The sequence below is a fragment of the Netta rufina genome (genome assembly GCF_964035555.1).
Source record: "Netta rufina genome assembly, chromosome: 2".
NCBI classification, from domain to species: Eukaryota; Metazoa; Chordata; class Aves; order Anseriformes; family Anatidae; genus Netta; species Netta rufina.
The window spans coordinates 126,304,999-126,326,634 of record NC_140124.1 but is presented as its reverse complement, the minus strand read 5'-3'; positions in this window follow the sequence as shown (position 1 = coordinate 126,326,634).

Sequence of the window (21,636 nt, the reverse complement as noted above, 5' to 3'; positions counted from 1 at the left end):
AAAAATTTTCTAATTGTAAGGATAACATATTTGAATTAGATTAGTAGGGAAAATGTAGGATTTCAGGGTGATGTGTTTCTATTCCGGACAGTATCACAAATTGAAAGATTGACAGTTAACCCTTAGGAATCATTTTCTCTGATTCCTGACATTTCTGATGGAATCTGACAGAGGTGTGATGGGAGGGCAGCTAGAGGACTGGAGAGTGAGCCTTTCTTTACATAAACACAGGCAGGAGGAAGAAAAAGGAGGGTGTACTGCAAAAATAAGGTAGGAGGATGCTAGGACAAGACAGATGGTAGGAAGAAGAAAACCTGAAGAGTAGAGAGTCAAGAAGAATGTGAGGATTTGACACATGAGAGGAGGGGATAATTGATCAAAAAAGCAAATGCTAAACTGAAAAGGGTGTTCAGTGCGGGAAGAAGAACAAGCAAGAAGTGGGCTGGGAAGCTTCAGGAAGTCCTGCAAGAACATCACACAAAGCACAGCAGAGGAGCCCAAAGAAGATTCAAGCAGAGAAGCTATACCAAAGCAGCACCACGTTTTCCACAACGGCACAGGTGTCCACCCCCTTCATTTTCTCAGATGAAGATATCCAATGGAGTTTCACACAATTTTTAAACTGTGGAAGCAATCAAAGTTTTCAGGAGGTCTCCTTTTTATTAAATATTCATGACAACTTTTTTCCTGAACCATTTTCCTCTTTCCAAAATCTGCAGAAAATAGTGGCTTGCTGTCACAGCAGGCTGACTTGGGTTCCACAAAAGGAAGTCAATAATGCAGACATAGTTGCAATATTTTTTATTAACTCTGCATAAATCCACTCTAAGAAAAACATTTTATTACAACCGGATTTTCCCAATATTAATAAAGATGGGATAAAACGCACAAGGAAGAAATAAACAAACATATAATCATGCAAGCTCCCTATCTGAAAGAACATTAGCACAAAGTTACAGGTTTGCTTTTCTATGAGTATCTCCTCAGACGACAAAAATGCTGTTGGTATTTACACTGATTCGCTGCTGTACCAAATGTTGCATACGCTCTATAGACTGTTGTTGTGAGTCACACACAAAAAAAAAATTATGTAACATTTGGAAATACATTCAGTCATCTGCTTGCTACAGAAATATTGCTAACAGATTCTTCGCTCTTTTATCTCTAGTCTTTATCGTCCTTGTTAAGTGTTATTTTCATGCAACTTCCTCAGGGGGAGATGACTCATAGCCAGAGTAAGCTGTGATGCTCTGTTGGCACCAATGGCCATATGTGCCAGTAATCCAGTATCGTGGTCCCCTTATCCTTGACAAAGCCATCTATTTCATGGGTCAGTCATAAATATCATCCTCCTTCCAAATGAATGTCAATTGTCCAAAGCATTAGCATTCCCTTCCTGACCTTTCAGCCTGTCTCCTGTTTGACCAGGCTAGTTGAAAAGCTTTTTCCTAAAGATGAACAAATCCAGGAAGGAAGACAACTTCTAGCTAAGGTCTCCAAGTTCTCCTTCCAATAAACCAGATTTCTCTCATCGCCTCTGACTTTACCTAAGTGCTAGGTTATGCTAGGTCCCAAGAGGCTATGTGGACACTCACACACCTTTGAAGATTTGGAGCTTCATCCAAGCCCCACTTACAAAGGCATTGCCTTATTTTGGTCGGATGATTAGAGCTATCCAAGTGATGTCTGGAAGGCACTGCTTGCAGTTCCACATCCCAGCTGACTGCACACACACACTGCAGGATGCAGCATTTGTGCTGCCTGCTCAGAAGCAAAAGCCTCTAACTTGGTGAGTTAGCTAAATAATTTCATGTACCAGCATCTTTACTTCCCATATATGTTTTGATTGGCCAGCATCATTAATTCCCATATATGTCTTGATTTTGTCAGACCAGACAAAATCATTTACTACTCTCTATGGAATTGGGTGGTTTGTTACTATTGCTATTACTATTGCTATTACTATTACTGTTACTATTATTATATATTACACGCACAAATCCAGTATCCTTTCCTCTCAGACAGGCAGAAACAGTGATTTTACTATTTCCTGCCATTAGCTTTGGACATTTCTCTCAATCAAACAACTTGAGTGCAGCAAAGGTGTTTCAGAGCACCAGCATGGACTTATGGGCTTCATCCTTTACCCAGGGGACAGAGTACTTCTATAGCTGCTAGCTAGCTAAGTATGTCAGCTGTCTAGATCATACATCCATCTGTAAAGTCTATCATTAAGTGCTGATGGCCACTTCTACAAACATTTGTTTATTCTAGGCATCAGAATATTTTTAATCGTTAAGATTGAGAGTCTGGAGTGACTGACACAAATAATAAAAGGGTGGCCTCGTCTGCCAGGGATACAGACTGGTAAGTGTTCAGATATGTTTATTGCTATCTTATAAAGAAAAAAGGAAAAGAAAAAATAAAATAAAATAAAATAAAATAAAATAAAATAAAATAAAATAAAATAAAATAAAATAACATAAAATAAAATATAAAATAAAATAAAATAAAATAAAATAAAATAAAATAAAATAAAATAAAATAAAATAAAATAAAATAAAATAAAATAAAATAAAATAAAATAAAATAAAAAAAGAAGAGAGAGAGAGAAGCACTTTCAATTCACCTTATGGCTACTTGCTAATTGTCTGACATTTCAAAACCCTTAGTTCACCCATATCACATTCTTCTCACTGAAATGAAAGCAAGTGAAAAGACTGAATAAAAAGTATTTCCAGGCATAGAAAGAAGCATTATTTGAGTTTATTTTTGGTGGAAATAACCAGAGCTTCTAGGTTACAGCCATGAATCAGAGAACTTCAAAGATCATTTGCACACAGTCACATTATGTCTGCTGTAGCTGAGCTTGCATCTGAAAGACTGGCTAGGCAGGCTCTGCACACATATCCCACTGAAAGCCATCAAATGCCCTCTGTATGGCTGACAAGGCTCCTTTCAGTGCAGCATTGCAGTGAAATTACAGCTGCCAGGCAACTGTACGTAGCAGCTTAGGGTGCAAACCTAGTGATGGGAGCTATAGATGGAGATGCTGGCATGGGGGCTGGTGGAGCAGCACCCTCATCTCAACTACCCCCTGACACCTAAAAGCCATGGGCAGAGGCACTGCATCCCCAGGGAGGGCACTGATGAATAGTGGGGCGTACAGCAGACACTCACAGCTGCGTGGGCTCTCCTGCCCCTATAAGCCAGGTGACTGCAGCATGCCATTAATACTTCAGGCATTAGATAAGTAGCCAGTTGCTGTGTCTTGGTACCTATAGAGTATTTTCAGTATTCCAACTAAGCATCCCTCAAAGCCCTGTTGAAATACTGTGAAATACTAATGACGGAGTAAAATAAACATCAAAGATAATACAAAAAGTTGCTGCTTGCAAGACAAAACCAGAAGCAAGATGCACTTCCGTCCTTACAGTTTGCACACGTGACTTGGGAACAAGGCTGGCAGCCAAAATCTGCCTGATTGTGCCTATCAAGTAACCCTGCATTAGGAGGGAATGTCCCGAGGAGCTGGCTGGCCACTGACATTTGGAAAATGAATGAATTGTGCTTGCCAGGTGCTGGAGAACAACATTTGGCATGAAGTAGCTGGCATGACATGCGTGTGCAGGCTGTTATTATTTCCTATTCTTCTAGACCGTCTCATTGTATCAGGGGACTAAACACAAGCCTGTTTCAGAGCACATGAAATATGCTGGGGGGATATTTACAGATGTTTTTACAGTATATTCATTTTATTAACATAGAGTAGAATTACATTTGGAGTATTATTCCAAAAAATACAGCACTGGAGACCTGAAATACATCTGGAATACATGCTGTGGCAACGCTGAGAAAAATTAAGGTAAGAAAATCTGAAGAGCAGCTTTCTGTTGTCCTTAGTGGCTGTATGACTGCGTCTTCCTGGATTTCTCTTGCTGTCCGGACCCTACAAAACAAACATTAATAACTTTCCATAACAGTAAGCCTTGAAACTGTTTGATATAACTGTCCAAAAAATATGACACAAATAAATGAATTTTGCAGTCCTGAGTTCTCCCGGTGTTTTAGAGATCTGCTTAAAGTAGGAATGGTGTAACCCCTCTTCCCACCCCTAACAGTTTCCTTTTGTTTTTTAAAATGCCACCCCAACATTTGTAACCTTAATACCCACCACAGCAGAACTAATCAAAGTCAAACATAAGATCAGATGTAATACAGCAGGCTGACACACTTCACTCTAGAATGAATCACATTACCTTTAACTCCTTCACAATCCACATCTTTTAAAGAAGACACCGTCTCTTTTCTGAAGAAGAGTTTTTGTTCCTGGAAGCCACAGGTGCCGTTCATGGCACATCCACATCAGAAACCCATTCCTACACTTACCTTTGTTGTATTACTTCAATTATATAAGATAGAAAGTTAACATTGTAATTCATTGATAATGATGATTAACCAAAACTATTTATAAAATGTAAAAGATGCAATTGCAGTCAATCAGAATTATTAGGATAGCTGGATCAGAGTTCTTACAAGCTAGTTTGCTTTCTACAAGGAAAAAATATTTGATTCTGAAAGGAATGTTGACTGGCAGCTCTGGATGAATGGATCACAACTCTGGATGAATGGTTTTCAAGTAGAAAACCAGAAACAAAAGCTACCCATTTCCTCCTATCATGTTAAGTTCTACCTTTCTCACCTGAGTGTCCTGAGTTTTTCCATATTTTTCAGAGATTCACATAATTTGGCTTTGTGGTCTTTAAAATAAAGGTGAATCAAAAATGCAAAGGGCAACATTTTATTGCTGAATAGGTTCCTCTCTACACTAATTTTCCTTTTAACTACTGAGAGACCAACTTAGGACATCGGTGCAAAAAGCACTGTACTGGCACAGCTCCAAAGAGAAGCAGCAGAGGGATTAGATAGTAAACATTCACACCATTCATTCTGGAGGACTTCAAAGGGCTAAATTTTCATCCTGCTCGTTAGTGATTTGAAAGTTACAAATGATAGTCTTAACCTTAGCCTTTCCTTCATCTCCCTCTTGGCCACCAATAAATCTCTGGTATTTACTGAAATGTGCAGCTTGTTTAAGGACACGAAGATGCTAGACATTGTTTCTCCTTGACCTCACAGAGACTATTCTTGTCAGGATCAGATGACTTCAAAATGAATGCCCATCTACTTGAAAAGTTCATGTAGACCAAAATATTAGATGACTTAGGTTCTTCTACTGACAAATATACATATTTTACCAGAAAGAGTTGGAAATATAAGCTTTTATAACATGCAAACAAAAACAGAGTATGACAAGGGCGTAAATAATTACTTGGAGTCTAATAAAAAGCTAGATTATTATTTATTAAATTAATTCAATTGCATTAAGGGTGTAATTAGCATCTGCTTAATCATAGTGTTACCGCAATGAATGAATAAACAAATATTCATCCAAATGCAGGAGTACTCCCTTTGCGGAGGAAGGGACGTATTGGTGGGGACACATATCTGCACATCTGTCCAACTATTTTCAGCTTGTTTGCTTAAAGACTATATCACAATCAAGATAAAAAATGAAGTGAAATGAAAGCTCTCAAATTTTGGTATTTCATTACCTTTGGATCTGTGCCTAAGTACTGTTGTCCCTATTACGTCTGCTCCTACACATTCAGCAGAATTCAGGTCGGGCTTTGCAGAAGCCATGACTCTGGACAGAGCCCATGGTAAATGTTGGGATGCTCACCTTTGAGGCAGAAACCAAGGCCTTTCTACTAACAAGGTTAAGATAGCATCTGCAAAAGGACTTATATTTCACTGAAAGGAGAGTGATGTGAGCTTTTACATGTTTGTGTAATTTATATATAATACTGATGAGATCTCAATTCTCGGTAGGCATTTTTGCATATTTTACACCTTTTCATAATAACAGGCTCTGTGCCAAATTGGGGTAGTGTCCTGGTTTCAGTTAGAACAGAGTTAATTTTCTTCCTAGTAGCTGGTAGAATGCTGTGTTTTGGCTTAGGATGAGAAGAGTGCTGATAACACCCCGATGTTTTAATTGTTGCAGAGCAGTACTTATACTAAGCCAAGGACATCTCAGCTTCTTGCTCTGTCCTGCCAACAGGCAGGCTGGGGGTGCAGTAAGAGCTGGGAGGGGACAGACCCAGGACAGGTGACCCCAACTAGCCAAAGGGGTATTCCATACCATCTGACGTCATGCTAAACAATATATAGGGGTGGCTAGCCGGGGGAGGGGCGCCAGACTGCTCGGGGTTAGGCTCAGCATCGGTCAGCGGGTGGTGAGCAATTATCATCATTGTATTATTATTATTATTATTATTATTATTATTATTATTATTATTATTATTATTATTATTTTCCTGTCTTATTAAACTGTCTTTATCTCAGCTCACGGGCTTCACTTTCCATTTCTCTCCCCTGTCACAGAGAGGGAGGGGGGAGGGTGAGTGAACGGCTGCGTGGTGTTTAGCTGCCGGCCGGGTTAAACCACGACAGGTAGTCAAACATGAAAGCTCACAGCAGTATCCTGATTTTTCAACATTATGCCAGCTGCTGCTTCTACCTGGGTCCTTCATCACTCTGTATTTTAAAAGAAGTACCAAAGCACCTATGGAAATGGCCTTACCTCTGGAACCTCATGTACCCCCTCCATTCAAAATCAGCCCCTTGCACCACAAGATATAGATGAGTAATACAACAAAATGGGCATATTCACCATTAAACCTTAAATAAAATAAATACAAAAGCAAGCAGCAGTTGATATCAAAGGGACCTGTACCAGAGGTTTCAAACAAAATCCAAAAGAAAAAAAGTTAAAATTTCTATCTTATTATTTTTTAAAAATACATACACCCAACAACAGAAAAGCAATGATATCTCTTTTCTGCTAAGTTACCTGTGAATATTCTCATTAATCACAGCCCTACTGTAGTATGACCTTGGGTGACTCAAGTCCCGTATCTTCCCTACCTATTTTTCTGTGTGCCAGAGATCTTGGGCTAAAATCTGCAGGGACCCCTGTATCACAGTGTGATGAGCATCCCAGGCATTTGCCCATCCACATGTAATGAATGGCTTCAGGCCCCAACCTAAAGGAGTGGAGTTACCTAACATCTCAGGTAGTTTATTTTATGCGCATCAGAGATTTCCCTGATTGATATGCAGAATGTAAAGGCAATAGATCTCAGTCACACAGAATCAATTACTGCCTTGCAATGGCAGAATTCCCTTCACATGCACAATCACCACAGATGGAATAAAAAATGCTCAAGAATTGCAACGAACCAAAGAGACTAGAATAACAAATCCAGGTATGCCTGTATGGGTTTTTTGTTTGTTTGTTTGTTTGTTTGTTTGATATTTCTCAGGCTTAAATCAATTGGTGGATTTGGGTCTTACTTATAAGCCACTGTATAAATCTAGATGCTCTCTATTGCTGGTTTTGTTTGAAACTGCTTGTCAGTGTCCTAGACACTGCTTGCGCTTACGTTTAATGAAGGGTAAATGAGTGGAATAAATCACTTATTTTAGTATTTTTAATAGCTGTGTAACATTTCTGTCTTACTCTTCTGCTTGCTATGTGAAATTATTTAATTTCTTACAGTTCATTAATATTACCTTCCATGCTTCTAAGTTTTTTCATCTACCCATCTTTCCTGTTCAAACATTGTCCTTTTTTACCTAGTAACATCACTACTGACCAGGTTGTATAAAACACTGGCATTTTCAAGAGTATTGTCATCACATTACCGTCGCAAAACATCATTCTCTTTTGCAACCAGTTACACCTCCCAGAGATTTGATTTGCTCTAATGTCACACTCTGCACTAGCTTTCATTTGTTTCTCAGCAGAAACATGCTCTTCATGGATGCTGCTCACTGCACAGCTTATCTCCCTGTGTCCCCAAAGCTTTCTGCAGTTACCCAATTCTGAGTTTACTGCATCCACTGACTCCCAACTTTCACCTTTTTAGCTATGAATTTCCAGAATGGAGTCTCAAACAAATCTGAGCCACAGAATGATAGGGCTCTGTCTTCACACCTTTGCGGGACTGGAGTCCTGTTATGTGTCTTAGTCTTCGTCTAGAAGAATAAGAATCACAGGAAATTGTGTGAAAATAATATGTGACAAATATAAAATAAATAATGTTAAGTTGCACTTACCCTTATCCTTGTATACATGAAGCATGGTGGGTTTTTGTTTGTTTGTTTGCTTGTTTGTTTGTTTGTTTTGAGGGGGAAAAAAGGACATGTTAAGTGTCTTATGGAAGCCAAGTGTTGGGTCTGCCTGGTCACCATCTTCATCAAGCCACATAAGTCTGGCAGCACATCTGCACATCTCCCTGCATCTCCCACTGTCAGGAACACTCTCTGCATGCAGCTTAGGTACTTGGCACTTCCTTAACACTTTAAATCACTTTGTGAGTCCTGCTGCCTCCCCTGTAGCTGAGCTGAGAGGCTGAAAGCTGTTTATGGGCTGCCTGCCCTTCCTGCCCTGGAGCCATGCTCCCTCCAGCTGCCTACAAGGATACAGGGGGTATAGTGCCCTCACCTACCACTGCCAAAAAGACCTCTGCCAACTTATATTAGTGGCCTTATAATACATATATTTGTATGTATTGTGTCTGTGAAGCTGCAATAACCTGAAGTAAATGGAATTTGTACCCAGAGCACATTAACAGAACAAGACCACCTGTGCAATGAGACCCATCAAATAAAGGGTTTCCTAACCTCACTGAGAGAAGCAGGCATGATGGGCAGATTTGGCCAGTAACCCCACAAACCAGCTTAGATCAGCAGGTGTGAAAGCAACACTCCTGCCTAGAAGGCCCTTCACCACCCCAGCTACTCATCCCTGTCTCTATCCTACAAGGAGTCCTCCTTCCATGCCACCCATGGCAGTGGGGTGGGACTCCAGACACCACTCTTTCTGTGCTTCAGCCTTTAAATTGAGACTTCATGCCAAGATACCCTCAAGCTGAGACAAGCTAAAGCTAATAAAAACAAAATTCAGGCACTTCACTTTGCTTAGACATAGGATATCCTGGGCAATGCCCCCCCACCTGAAGAGCAGGAGGGTACCAGGCAAGTCAAATCTGCAGTTACTTTCACAGACAGCAGGTCTCTTCACATGCTCACGTTTCTGAAAGCTACAAATTTCTTTCATGTAGCCAGCACTCATCTGTTTTCCATAGTATTTTGAAACTCTGCCTGGCATCAAAATTCTTACTATTTATAGTTTTACGTGCAACATAATATTTATTTCAACCACCAATAAGGATACATATTGTAAATGTCAGCAGATTATTTGCTAACGCAAATTAGTTAGTTACGTAAATGATTCTCTTTTTAGGGTTGAGAGACTGCTAATACTTGTTAGATTACTTGAGCATTATTATTCTTTGAAGTTCTTCAACATTTTTGGGTATTTAGTTCAGGACTGTGCAACTTTAAAGCAACCAGTACAACTAATAACCCAGAGCTCAGGCATAACGAGAATTATTTTGTTTAACTCAGGCATTAACTGTACTTTGGCTCAAATGAACATGTCAGTTGTGCTAAATTACAATGAAATTCCTGTTAAAGCATGAAAGATGTGAACACATGAAGAACTTATTTTGATCAAAGTTAATACAGAGACTGCTGTATTAATAATGATACGAGAACTAAAATAAAATATCACCAGCTCTTTCTGATCATCTAAACAGCAGTAAATTTTTACTTTTGTGCCCTAAAATAATTTTTAAAAACAGAAGAATGAATACTGGTAGACAGACATTCACATGGGTTTGTATTTTAACTCCTTTTGAAGTTTTGGAGTGTAGTCACCTAGATTTTATTTGCACAAAATGAATACATATGCAAACAAATGTTAGCATATAAAACGCATGATTGTTGATACAAAAAGGTACAGTTCTGTATGAAATATGACAGTCTATGTGCTCACAGCTAGCACCATGATATATATATATCCATATATATCATATATATATCATATATATCATACCGTATCATGTATATATCTCATACGTATATATCGATAAATGTATATCAACAATAATTAAAGCACAGGAAAAAAAGCCCAGATGCTTGCTAAGCAGGAAACATGGACATACAGCATGGATTTTCAGGTGCAGAGTGTGTTTTATTTATTTATTTCTGTGGCAATGGGGAGACTATACTGGCAAAGTTATTTTTGGGGGCCCTGTTAAGCAGCCAGACTTACTGAGAGGTGGTAGTATAGACAAGTTCTCTGGGATGGGAATGGCTAGGGTTGACATAATACTTTTATTTTCTACAGCTTATACTTCACTTGCAGAGCTTACAAGTAAATAATATTTACTCCTATGTTGCCATTATTTTGAGTCTATTTGGAAATAGAACTTTTTTTTCCAGTGTAATTTTGATTTATTTCTGTACAGTTGAGAAACAAGGATTTGTGTTTTTGTTAGCAGACTTTGTAAGTCCATCTTAGTTTCAGAAAACCCCTCAAGAGCAAGAAGGAGGGGAAGCTGACAGGAAATTGTTCCAAAATCCTCACTACTGCAAAGAAAGGCCAACCTACAAAAAACACATCTGAAGGAGCTCTCCCCAGTGGGGATGGTTGGGTCAGGTCTAACAATCAGCCCAGAAGAGCATGCAAACAGGAAAACAGGGAAACAGATGGAACTGTGAGACAGGGAGAGGGAAGAGTATGAAGCTGGTGAGTTAAGCAAACTGGCATCATTTTTTCCAAACCCAAGAAGCTCTTCTGCCGGAAGGATTACAGACTGTGGTAACCATCTGAGCTCTTTGCTGTCCTGAAAACTCTGCACTTAAGGGTCTCATTGAGGGTTCTGGAAGGCATTTTTCTAAGAAGGCATTACTTCTTAGAAAGAACACAGCCAGTAGGACATTTTTGCCATAACATTTTTCTGTCCAGAAAAAAATATTTGGTATAACCAAAATACCCTGTAGGAGCTCCTACCTGGGAGCAAACACATTGCTGGCAGCTCCCCTGCCTGTGGCTTCCTCAGTGCTCCCCTGAGTGTATAGTACAGTGAGTATCCACCACAAGATTAGATGCAGGTCCTATTTAGAGAAATTTCACACAGATTTTCCCCTTTCCCTCACAAACCATGGGTTTAGTCTTCACTCCATTCAGACTGTATCTGTGTTATTGTTTGTTGTTGTTTTCTCCTAGACCTCAACATTTTGCTCTGAAGTTAAATTCAGTTTAACAAAAGCTCTGTGGAGCACTCCAGCTAATCTGGAAGTCCAGCCTTCCAGACTTCCCCAGTCTTTGGTTTGGACACAAGTAGATCAATTAAATTGATCAATTCATTGTGGTGGGAACATGAAAAATACCTTCCACCTTAGGCCCTACAGGATGACAAGGTATCCATAGCAGTGTTTTATGTTCACTGCTTGTGTGTTCTGACAATACTTATTCAGAGTTGTCTTTGGTTGGAGTTACATTATCATTGACACTGCCACGGTAAGAAGGGAGGAAGGGAGGGAGGAAAGCAAGAAAGGAGGAAGGAAGCAAGCAAGAAAGAAAGAAAAGAAAGAGAAAGAAAAATAGAGGGGGACTGGTACTGTCTGATTGCATTCTGGTTCACACATTCAGCAAAATAGTTGTCTAGTACTGGGAATAATTAGTAAATTTAAATCACTATTACAATTTTCTTTACTTTATTGATACTGCTTATTAGCTTCAAGCCATCCTGAACGTCTGGCACACCATAGTGTTGTTCAGGAAAACAAGCAGAACACAGGCAGTTCTGTTAAACCAGATTTTCATCTCAAAGCTATTAAAGACTCCAGAGAAGTTGCATCCCCGTTACTGAGGTGAGAAATTGGATCATGAGCTGATCCATCTGATCTGGTTGACTTGATTGGTCACGGTCTCTTCTTCTCATAGCAAGTCTTCAGCTAGCTGAGAAAAGAATCCTAATAGATCTGAAGAGTCCTGCTTGCAAAGTAACAATAAAAGCTGTCAAGCCTGTACACATGCTGTAAGTAATTAGACTAAGTTTATGATTCAAAAAAGGGCGAAGTTTAAAAACCAAATTATATATTCTACATTTTTTATTTTTAAATACACCTAAACATCTTTGAGTAGTCCTGCTAGTGTCTACAGAAGTGATTGAAGTACAGTCTATTTTCTGGTGTCTCTGGGTTTCATGTTTCCAACATATCAGATTAATTTAAAATGAGATATACATAAACTATCTCATCTAAGTATTCAGTAGGAAAGAACTGCATAACTCAGTTCATACAGCTAACAGAAGAGAGAACAGAGAACAGGGACCAGTCAATTTTAAAAATATTTAGCAATTTATGCCATGAAAGCAAAAATTGCAAAGAATCACCCTGTAGAAGCTACAGAAATTTTCAGTCTTTAAAACTTATCAAATCTTCCCTTAGGATTGACTTTATTGTCAGTAATGTTCATCCTAATACCAAAGAAATGTAAATGGCCTTATCATTTTTACAGTGGTCATCTCATCAAATGTATATCCACATCTAAAATAACATCTCTATTTGATCTCCTCCTAAATGAGACCACTAGCGAACCTGAACATAATTTACAGTCCCAGCTTAAAAATAAAATCTCTTTATACAATAATTGTTATATGTATGGATGGATAGTAAATGCAAATAATGCTATGTGAACAAAGTAGTAAATTTTAATTCTGTCTATAGAAATGAACAAGTCCTAGATAAACTCTTCCTGAAGATAATCCAGGAAGATGAGAATCCAGGCTCATCCACGGCAGATGGTAATATTTTGAAGAACTATGAGTTTTGTATATTGAACTCTTGTGCAAATCAATCTAGAGCTGAAGGTAATTAGACCTCCAGCCAACACAGGTGTTTTTACACCCAGCTCCCACTTACAAAAATGGAGATTTTGCCAGAAATCCAGGACAGGTTCAGCTGAAAGCTACCTTTTTATTAGCTAATCTTATCCTCAGGGTGCCTCACAGAAAACCGGTTTGCAAAGAATCTCAAGGTGTGAGCTCAGGAGGTCCCTGCCCCTTTCTAGTAGCTACAGCTGTGCTGTACCAGTAGCGCCTACACTGCTTCCAGTGGCATCTGCTCAGCCTGGTCGCCAAACTCCCCAGGGACATAAATTCCCCCACCTCATTAGGCAGCCTACTCAGAAAGCCCTCTGTGGGAAAAAAAAAAAAAAAAAAAAAAAAAGTGGGGTTTAATGTCTAAATGCAGGAATGTTCACACAGTTCTGATCAGATTACTTCAAATTCACTGGAGTGAACAGTCAAAGTTTCAGAAAATTAATGGCTAGTACAATGGAAGATGGTTTAGATACATTCTTATAAACAGGCCTATGCTAAAGAAGAGTAAAAAATAAAGACTAAAAAAGAAAAAAATCTTGTCTTGGGATGATGCTTTTCCAGCAGGTAGCATGGTAATGTAAAATGGTTGTTCTCAGCAAAAGGTCACATGTATTCTTTCTTCTGTACATTGTGAGAGAATCCCAATTAATAAATTTGGCAAAATATTGATCCAGATTTATACTTGGATTTGTCTTTTGAGAAATCTGCTTTCTCATAAGGAGTTCAACTTCTCAAAATTTTCTTTTTACACATTCCTAGAGTTATTCTACACAATGCAAAAGTGAAACAATTAAATATTTTAGATCTGTATGTTTTATCTTAAATGAAAATACTGTGTAGGAAAAAAGGGAAAAAGATGCTGAAGATACAAAGTCTCAATCAATCCTGGCTGAAACCTGACAATTGTCATCAATGCAGATCTCATGACGCTGCTCCCAAAATGGAGAGTAAACATTTTTCTGTATGTAACATCAGTGTTATTCGCACAGAAGTTTCGACTTAATATGGTATTCTTTACTTTCTGACAGAAACTGTTATGTAGGATGCTGTGAGCTTTCAAGCTGTTGATTCATTTTTCTCTGGACGTGGGTGTATTTAAGTGATAGGCGTAAGGGATAGACAGATAAAGACAGAAATCGGCTAAACCGGTCTCGTAACTAGGCAGTGCTGGAGTCGTTTTGTATACCCACATCACAGACACACTCTTCCCACAAAGTGCAGCAGGCTGTTGCTCTTTCACACTGACCTACCTGAAAATGTGGTGTCCTTACTCAGCAACACCCCTCAGGGCACACACAGGTCAGTGCAGAGCCACGTAGAATCAACATCTCGACACTGCAAAATCTGATGCTTTCACAATCGAAACAGCATCAGATAAATGAATTTAACACCAGCAGCACTAACTGGAACCAGAAAAGTCACCTCTTTGATGAGTATTTATTGGCCATTTTTCTAGTCCTGTCTTTGGTAGTATGATTTTGTTTGTAAGATACAGTACATTCTCTGAATAAAGTGGTCCATCAAAGACATGCATTTCTAATCTTCTTTGCAAGTGCTCTGTTTTAAAATAGAAATTTACCTCTATTTACATCTCGAATAGAAACCTCTACCACAATCACTCCTACTAGGCAAGCATCCTAGAGAAGGCACAGATGCACCTCAGGAACGTGAGCATGAGCACAACCAGTAAACTCATTTTTACCACCACCCCTTCCATAGTCACGTTGGAAGCCACAATGCTGAATCAAATTAACAGCCTGAGCAGGCAGCATATAAAGCTTTCCCTGCTTTGTAGCACTGTGCTCAGTCTTACAGAGCCACTGCAGTGCTCTGTGGCTTGACCATTGGCTGGTATGTGGGGTCTGGCAGGGTCATGTCATGGCTTTTAATAACACTCTTCAAGTAACCCAAATACAGTGTCCACTGAACAAAAAATAATAGAGAGTGAATGTTGTTAGGAAAAGTAAATCAACGTCTCATTGATTTCTAGCTTCAGACTTCCAGCTTTCTACACAAGTCTTAACATCGTTGGCTTTCTGGAAACTGATAGGAACAATTCAACAGAAATGGGAGATTTTTCTCAAGCAAATTCCCAGAGGCAAAATCTCCAGGTAACAATACAATGTGTTCATCTTCAAATCCCCAACACTAGAGAAGAGTGGAACTAGCTTATGTTTTAGGCTCAGGTAAATGGAGAAAAAATTATGGGGGAAAGCAGCTCTTTCCTCCTTTAGCAATAGCAAGGTCTGCTCAGCAGTCCATGGCACCACAACCCAAGCATTCATGGCCCAGTGTTCCTTCAGTAGACACACACATGAAGAAGGATGACTCTGTATCAGGCTGCTCATTTGGGACCCTGCACCTCAGCTGGCAGAGGTGTACAGAGAAGTAGAGCTGCCAAACCTCACAGGCACAGCCCTGAGAGTAAGGCTTTGGGCTCTGTCCTTTTTGCATTGCCATCCAGCTGTCAGCTCTCATTTTCCTAATACAAATCTTGGGATATTTCATATTCACAGCTATTTCATTCATATCTGCTAGGGCTAGACAATGAGAATTGAGCTCCTGAAGCCGCTTAATTGCATTAAAAATAAAATAAAATAAAATAAACTGTCTCTTGTGTTTACTAAGAAAAGATGGAAAACGTGGCATTTTCAAGCTCAAGAAAATCCAGGAAGCAAGAAAATCCAGGGTTTTAGTAAATTTTGAAATGCCATGTTTTTAATGTTCTGATTCATGCATTTTGAATGTCTTGGGATGACAATTCTGTAATGTAAATACAGACTTTTAGCTCTCAGGCTGTACATCTGAAGGAAAACCAATTTAATCAGCTGAAAAGAACACTTAATATGTTTCTAAAAAAAAAAAAAAAAAAAGTGGAAACAGTGTCTCAGTTCATATTTTGCTTTTAAACAAGTGCAAGTCTGGCATAAACAATGAGGAGTACATCCTGAATTCAGCTTTCACTTCTTAAAGCATTGTGTTCTTGTCTCAGAGCTTCCTACCAATAATTAAAATGCCAAATATTGTATTCATTTCTTAATCCCACTGTCTTATTGTTTTTAAGACTGAGGCTGAACTCCCACAGATGTCAGTAAACCCAGCACAAAACAAAGCAGTTTCACAACTGAACTCAGTGTTTTAAAAAAACTTTATTTTTTTCCATTTTTCTTTTTCACTTTTCTTTCTTTTACATTTTTTTTTTTTTCCTTTTTTTCTTTTTCTTCTCCTCTTCCTTTTTCTTTTAGAGGACAGCAATTTTTCATGAGAAAGATTTTAATTTACTTCTAATACCAAAAACCCCTACCTCTTTATTCCAAAAATAAACTTTTTTTTTTTTTTCTGTATGACCATTTTCCAAAATATATAAAATAAAAATAAAAATAAATCTTCAAGTTTCAAACTCAATATGTTAACAAGATCAGATTTCTAGTAACATTTCAAAGGCTAAAGTCAGTAAAGTTTTGCTTTGGTCTTCTTATTTCAGAACTCCTGAGCTTAAGAATACAGAAATAATGTGAATTTTCTTTGTATCTTTGACTTCACAAAACAGAGTTCTGTAGCATAATAATAATATATATATTATTATATATAATATATAATAAATATAATGATAATAAAGAAAGACAGCCTGTCTCCTAATAGCGCATCCAAGATTCCTGATAATGTGTGTGCTCCTTGCATCACTGCTAAGCTCTGAGCTGGTACTTTGCAAGACCACAGCAGTTCCCCAAAAATTTGCTAGTACTTGTGCAAATTTGATACAAGGACAATGCATATTTTGTCCTCATCAGCACTGAATTTCATCTGCTTTTTATTATTATTATTATTATTCATTATTGTGAGATCTTGCTCTAATCCATCTAATTCATAATCAATTTTTAAAGAATATTCTGGAAAATTTTGTAACATTAACAAATATTACCACTGCTATTCTCTCCATTTCTTCATAAATTTAAGAATATATTGAGGTCGTAGTGATGTCCTACCAGTGAGCTCCCATCACTGTGTAAAATGATTGTTTACATAATCACTATATCCCAAACTTAAAATGTTTTGTAGGTGATTTTTCATTTGTTATTTAATTTGTTTTACCAAAGAGAGGGTCAGAAGTTAGTTGGTAGCAAAATAATTCTGAAACGTTGAAGAATATAAAAGTAGGAAGCAGATTTTGGGTTTGCGGTATGTTTCAACAGTTTTACAGTTTTGCTGTTAACAAAAAAAAAAAAAAAAAAAAAAAAAAAAGCCACTTGTTTGCTCTGTCTCATTTACATTTGAAAACTTGCAAATGCCACTGTTTAGATAGCATCACCAGAATACAAAATACAGAGTACATGGAGGGACAAGAGATAGGTCTCCTTGTCTGTATGGCAAGATTTAAAGAGAAAACTGTTGGAATTTCCCTTACCACGGTGTTCACAGCACTGACAAGGCTGAGAACTCACTTCAGAAATGGATTTTTTAACTTGCTGTTCACCAACACTTCGGGGCTGGGAAATTTCAAAGTGATCCAAAACTCAGAATAAAATAAAATAGTATAATATTGGGGGTCCTTGTGCAACATAAAGCAGGAGACAAGCAGAAGGGCTAGGATTTCCATTCACCCTTAGAAACAGCTAGCTGTAGATAGTAGATAAGTTTGAGTAGATAAGGAACAAAGGTAAACCTGTAGCTTGGGAGAAAAGTACTATTTTGCTTAGGACATCTCTCAGATTACACTTGGAGCTGTAAGAGCAGCACTAGGGACAAAGGCAGGGGACAGGAGGAGCAGATTTTGGCACTAACTTGCAGAAGCTCAGAGGGTCAGGGCAGAGCTGAGAGCAGAAGCCAAGCTGCCAGCTTCCTTCTCAGCACCATTATTTCTGGGATTTTCCTGTGAAGTTTCAGAGACTTATTTTTCAAGGCAGGATATAGGAACCATATAGGTGGGAATCACTCTTGTAATTGCTGGGCTTCGGCTGTTGCCTGCTAACTCCATCAGGGACTTATCTGGTCCATTCACTAGCAACCTGCCTACAAGACACAGGGGAAAAAAAATAAAGCAAATAGAAGAACAATAACCACAAGAAGGAAGAGGGGTGGAGGGTGGAGAGGGACTACAATTATTTTTCTGTCTGATGTAAGACAGCTATTCTTTTGAAATTGTTCTTTACTACCTATGAAAGAATATAAAGTGAAATGTAAGATGCAAAGAATTTCTAAAGCTGTGTTATGAGAAATTACAATTAATTTATGCTGTGTCAGTTGGAACTGGAGTCTAGTCCTTCTCTTCAGCTGTGAAAGCAAGACGGCCCAACCCCTAATTACTACATGCTGTTTCTGCTGCAAGAAATACCATGCTTTTTTTAAAAAATAATTGATAGTTTTGTCATTCATGTAACTTAAGACTTCATCCAGTCGATGAACCAATTGTTCAATTAAGTTGTCTTTTGACTTTCCGAGCTTGTCAGTTCAGCAAAAACATGCTTGGCTTCCTCCCTGTTCACAATGGGGGCTTGCACTTATTTTTATTTCTGTATCAGTACTTTTCTAATGCCTGAAGACGCATGTTGCAAGAAGAAGGCTATGTTTTGCAGTTCACTTACTCCAATTGAATTTGATTCCACCATATGAATCAGAGAACTGGAAATCATTGATGAACTGAGTGTAATAAATTAACATGCTAACAAGCCCATTTTTGTATGAAAAGAAGAATAATAATAATAAGAAGAAGACACTGCTTTATAGTTAGGTTTAAATTTTAGGAGAAAATGTATTCCTGAAATTTTAATGCTAATTCTAGATTCAGAAATTCTAGATTTAACAAACTAGGTTTAACCAAAGAATTGTATGGAATACTCAGAACAGACTAAAGTGGCCTTTCAGCCACTCCTGAACATTGCGACTCCTCTCCATGGCAAACACAGTGATTTAGCAGTTATTAGATGACATGGCTCAAGCATGGCTGACAACGAGGGGCCAGAGCTGGCTCTGAGCATCACTGTGTACACGCATCAAACTGCTGCCCTCCCTACTCCTGACTGATGCCAGCCCAGCCTCTAGCTCAGAGCTTTGGTATTTTCTATCCAACAAGAAGGAAGAATGGAACCTGGAGGGGGGTATTAAACAATTTCACAGGGGAGCAGCAGTCAGCACATCTATATAACTTTATATAATACAACTGAAGGTCTTGTCCAGTTTCTCTTCCCATGTTGCATGCATGGACCATGTTCCCTGCAAATTCGGCATAAAGGGAGAAGAAAGAATTCATTCAAATTCAGGGTTTGTGCATCAAAGTGACTCTATTCTAAGTTTTTCCCAAATATCAAAAGATGCCCATATGGCACAAAACAACCTAAAAATGGTACAGGAAAAAATAAGAATCATATTCACTGCAGTAAAATAATGGTAACAGTTCAGAAACCAACAGATGTCTATGGCTCATTATTTTAGAATTTGTTATTCTGTCACAGTGACATTTACAGTATGGTAACAATAATTCTATAATTCAATCAGTTTGAATTACTTTTATTTTTAGCATTTGTAACATATACAGACTTACCAGAATATTTTTGATAAATATCTGGTAATTCTTTACCAAAATACCAAATTCTAAAAAGTTATCAGTAAAGGAAATTCAAAACTGTATATTTTTAAAGAAAATATAGGAAAGCAGTGATTCATCACACAGATGAACAGATAATCAAGAGGGGTTTCTTTGGTACTTAGGCAATAACCATCATGACCAGCCCAATCACTTCAAACTGAAAAATACATTTATGATTCGTAACAGCGTAGCTCATTTTGCTAAAGATAAGACTTGTCCTGCTTCTGTGAATTTAAAATATAAGCTCAAACACTGCTGAATGGTAACTTGCAATTGTAACTGAAATTGATTGCTCTTTGCAGAATCTGTATCTGCACTGTAGCACACATGGGTGTCTTCTGAGCTCACTTCATCATTTCTGCTAATTTTTGTGCTTCCCTTTCTTCAGGACTGAAAAAATAAATACATGTTTACACAAGTAAAGACTCTGATTGGCAATTTCACCTGGAATGTCACCACAGTGCTCTGACAGAATAACACCATCAGCCTCTGACTGTCTCCTGCACTGCGGTGCAGAGAGCCCACGGCGCTGACCCTGAGGCACTGAGCACTGGTCCCAGGGCATGCTGCTGCATCTCCTTTTCTCTCTTCTTGCCTAAGAGGCTAACTTCTTCACTGATAATTTTGGGTACAATTTCTGAAAAGCTCAGCAGATTTAATTTGCAATTCTTTTTATTTGCATTTAGATAAATACACTTGGATGACAAAACCCAAAAGCGTCAGTTTCATAGCTGTTTCAACATCGCCTGAGTTCCCAGACCGTTTTATGCACAGGTGCTCATGTACTTGAACAACAACAGCAGCAACAAAGTTCTCTATAGCTTCCTCTCTTCCCTCCCTCCATCTCATACATCTGCATTTCTTCTAAAAGATATTTGCAGGCTGACAGGGAGCAGGCTTTGTATTGTCCCCCAAGCACTTCACTGCTGAAGAACAACTGAGGTCCCTGGTCCCAAAGGAACTTCACAGACTTGCTGGCTGCTCATGACAGGAGGCACAGCCCCTAAGCTGAGGTTTTGTTGTCATCATCCTTCCACCATCATCATTTGCTGTTTAAACAGTGAGCCTGTACAGTTCTCTGGCCACACAAAACCCATTGAGATGATGGTCTGTGCTGAAGCAGGGCTGGTCTTGCTTTCCACAACCCCCATGGAACTGTCAGCTACGTGGCTGCTCATGGTGGCAGAGCAAAAGCTCTCTCCTTAAGATGGTGTAATCACATCTGACATCTGAAAACTGGAGAAAGAGGAGTGGGGAGGGGAGAGAGCAGAGAAAAAACTCCTTCTTCTGTTCCTAGCCACAAATCTCAGGACAGGGTTCAAAGAAAATCAGCACAAAGGGCCCAAAAAATGTGGGCAGCATGTAATAGAAAGGCCATTAATTCAGAAGAAGGTAATGTATTTGGTAATAGTTTGCTTGTCACGTTAAAAGTTCTTTTTTGAGAAACAATATATACATATAGAAAAAAATTCTTTAAAAGGAATATTAAGAGCAAGACAAAGGAAAATCTAGGGCAAAAAGGGAAATGGTGATAAATAAATGACCATCTTAAAAGATGATATTATTTTAACCTCTCCTACCAAGCAGTGCCACTGAAGGCCCACTGTACATCCTAATACAAAAGCTCTTCTGTCTGTATACGTGTTTATTATTTAGCTGCCTCAAATTAAACAAGAAAAGAGAAAATGTGAGATAATTTCCAACTCTGATCCTTTTGCTTGAAATTCGCATGGACACCATCACAGAATTTTTCCACGCTCATTAATGCCAGCACATATTTTCTCTTCCAGACAAAGAATATTAACAGATCTCCATGACCCAGCACTGCTTTCCAGAGGCTGGCTGGAAACAACGGGGCTCGCACGGCCGCAGGCACTGACATCCCGTGGCAAGGGCTATCAGCTTGCATTAGTCACAACAAACCTCCTCCCATCACACAGGGCCCTCTGCTCGGGAGCAGTTGCTGGGTGAAGGCATTCTTATCTCCTTTGGTTGGCAACAAAAGAAATTATAAATGAGTGACAGGCAGGACCACACTCAGGAGGAGTTTTTGTAATGGAGACTTTGTCTTCTGGAACTTCAGTAGTGAAGCCTCATCCTACAAATCCCAGGCACAGAAAAGGTCATTTTCTAAATCTGAAAGGCAAGCATAAAAGCTTAATGATGAGTAGTGGAGATTTCTTATTAGTG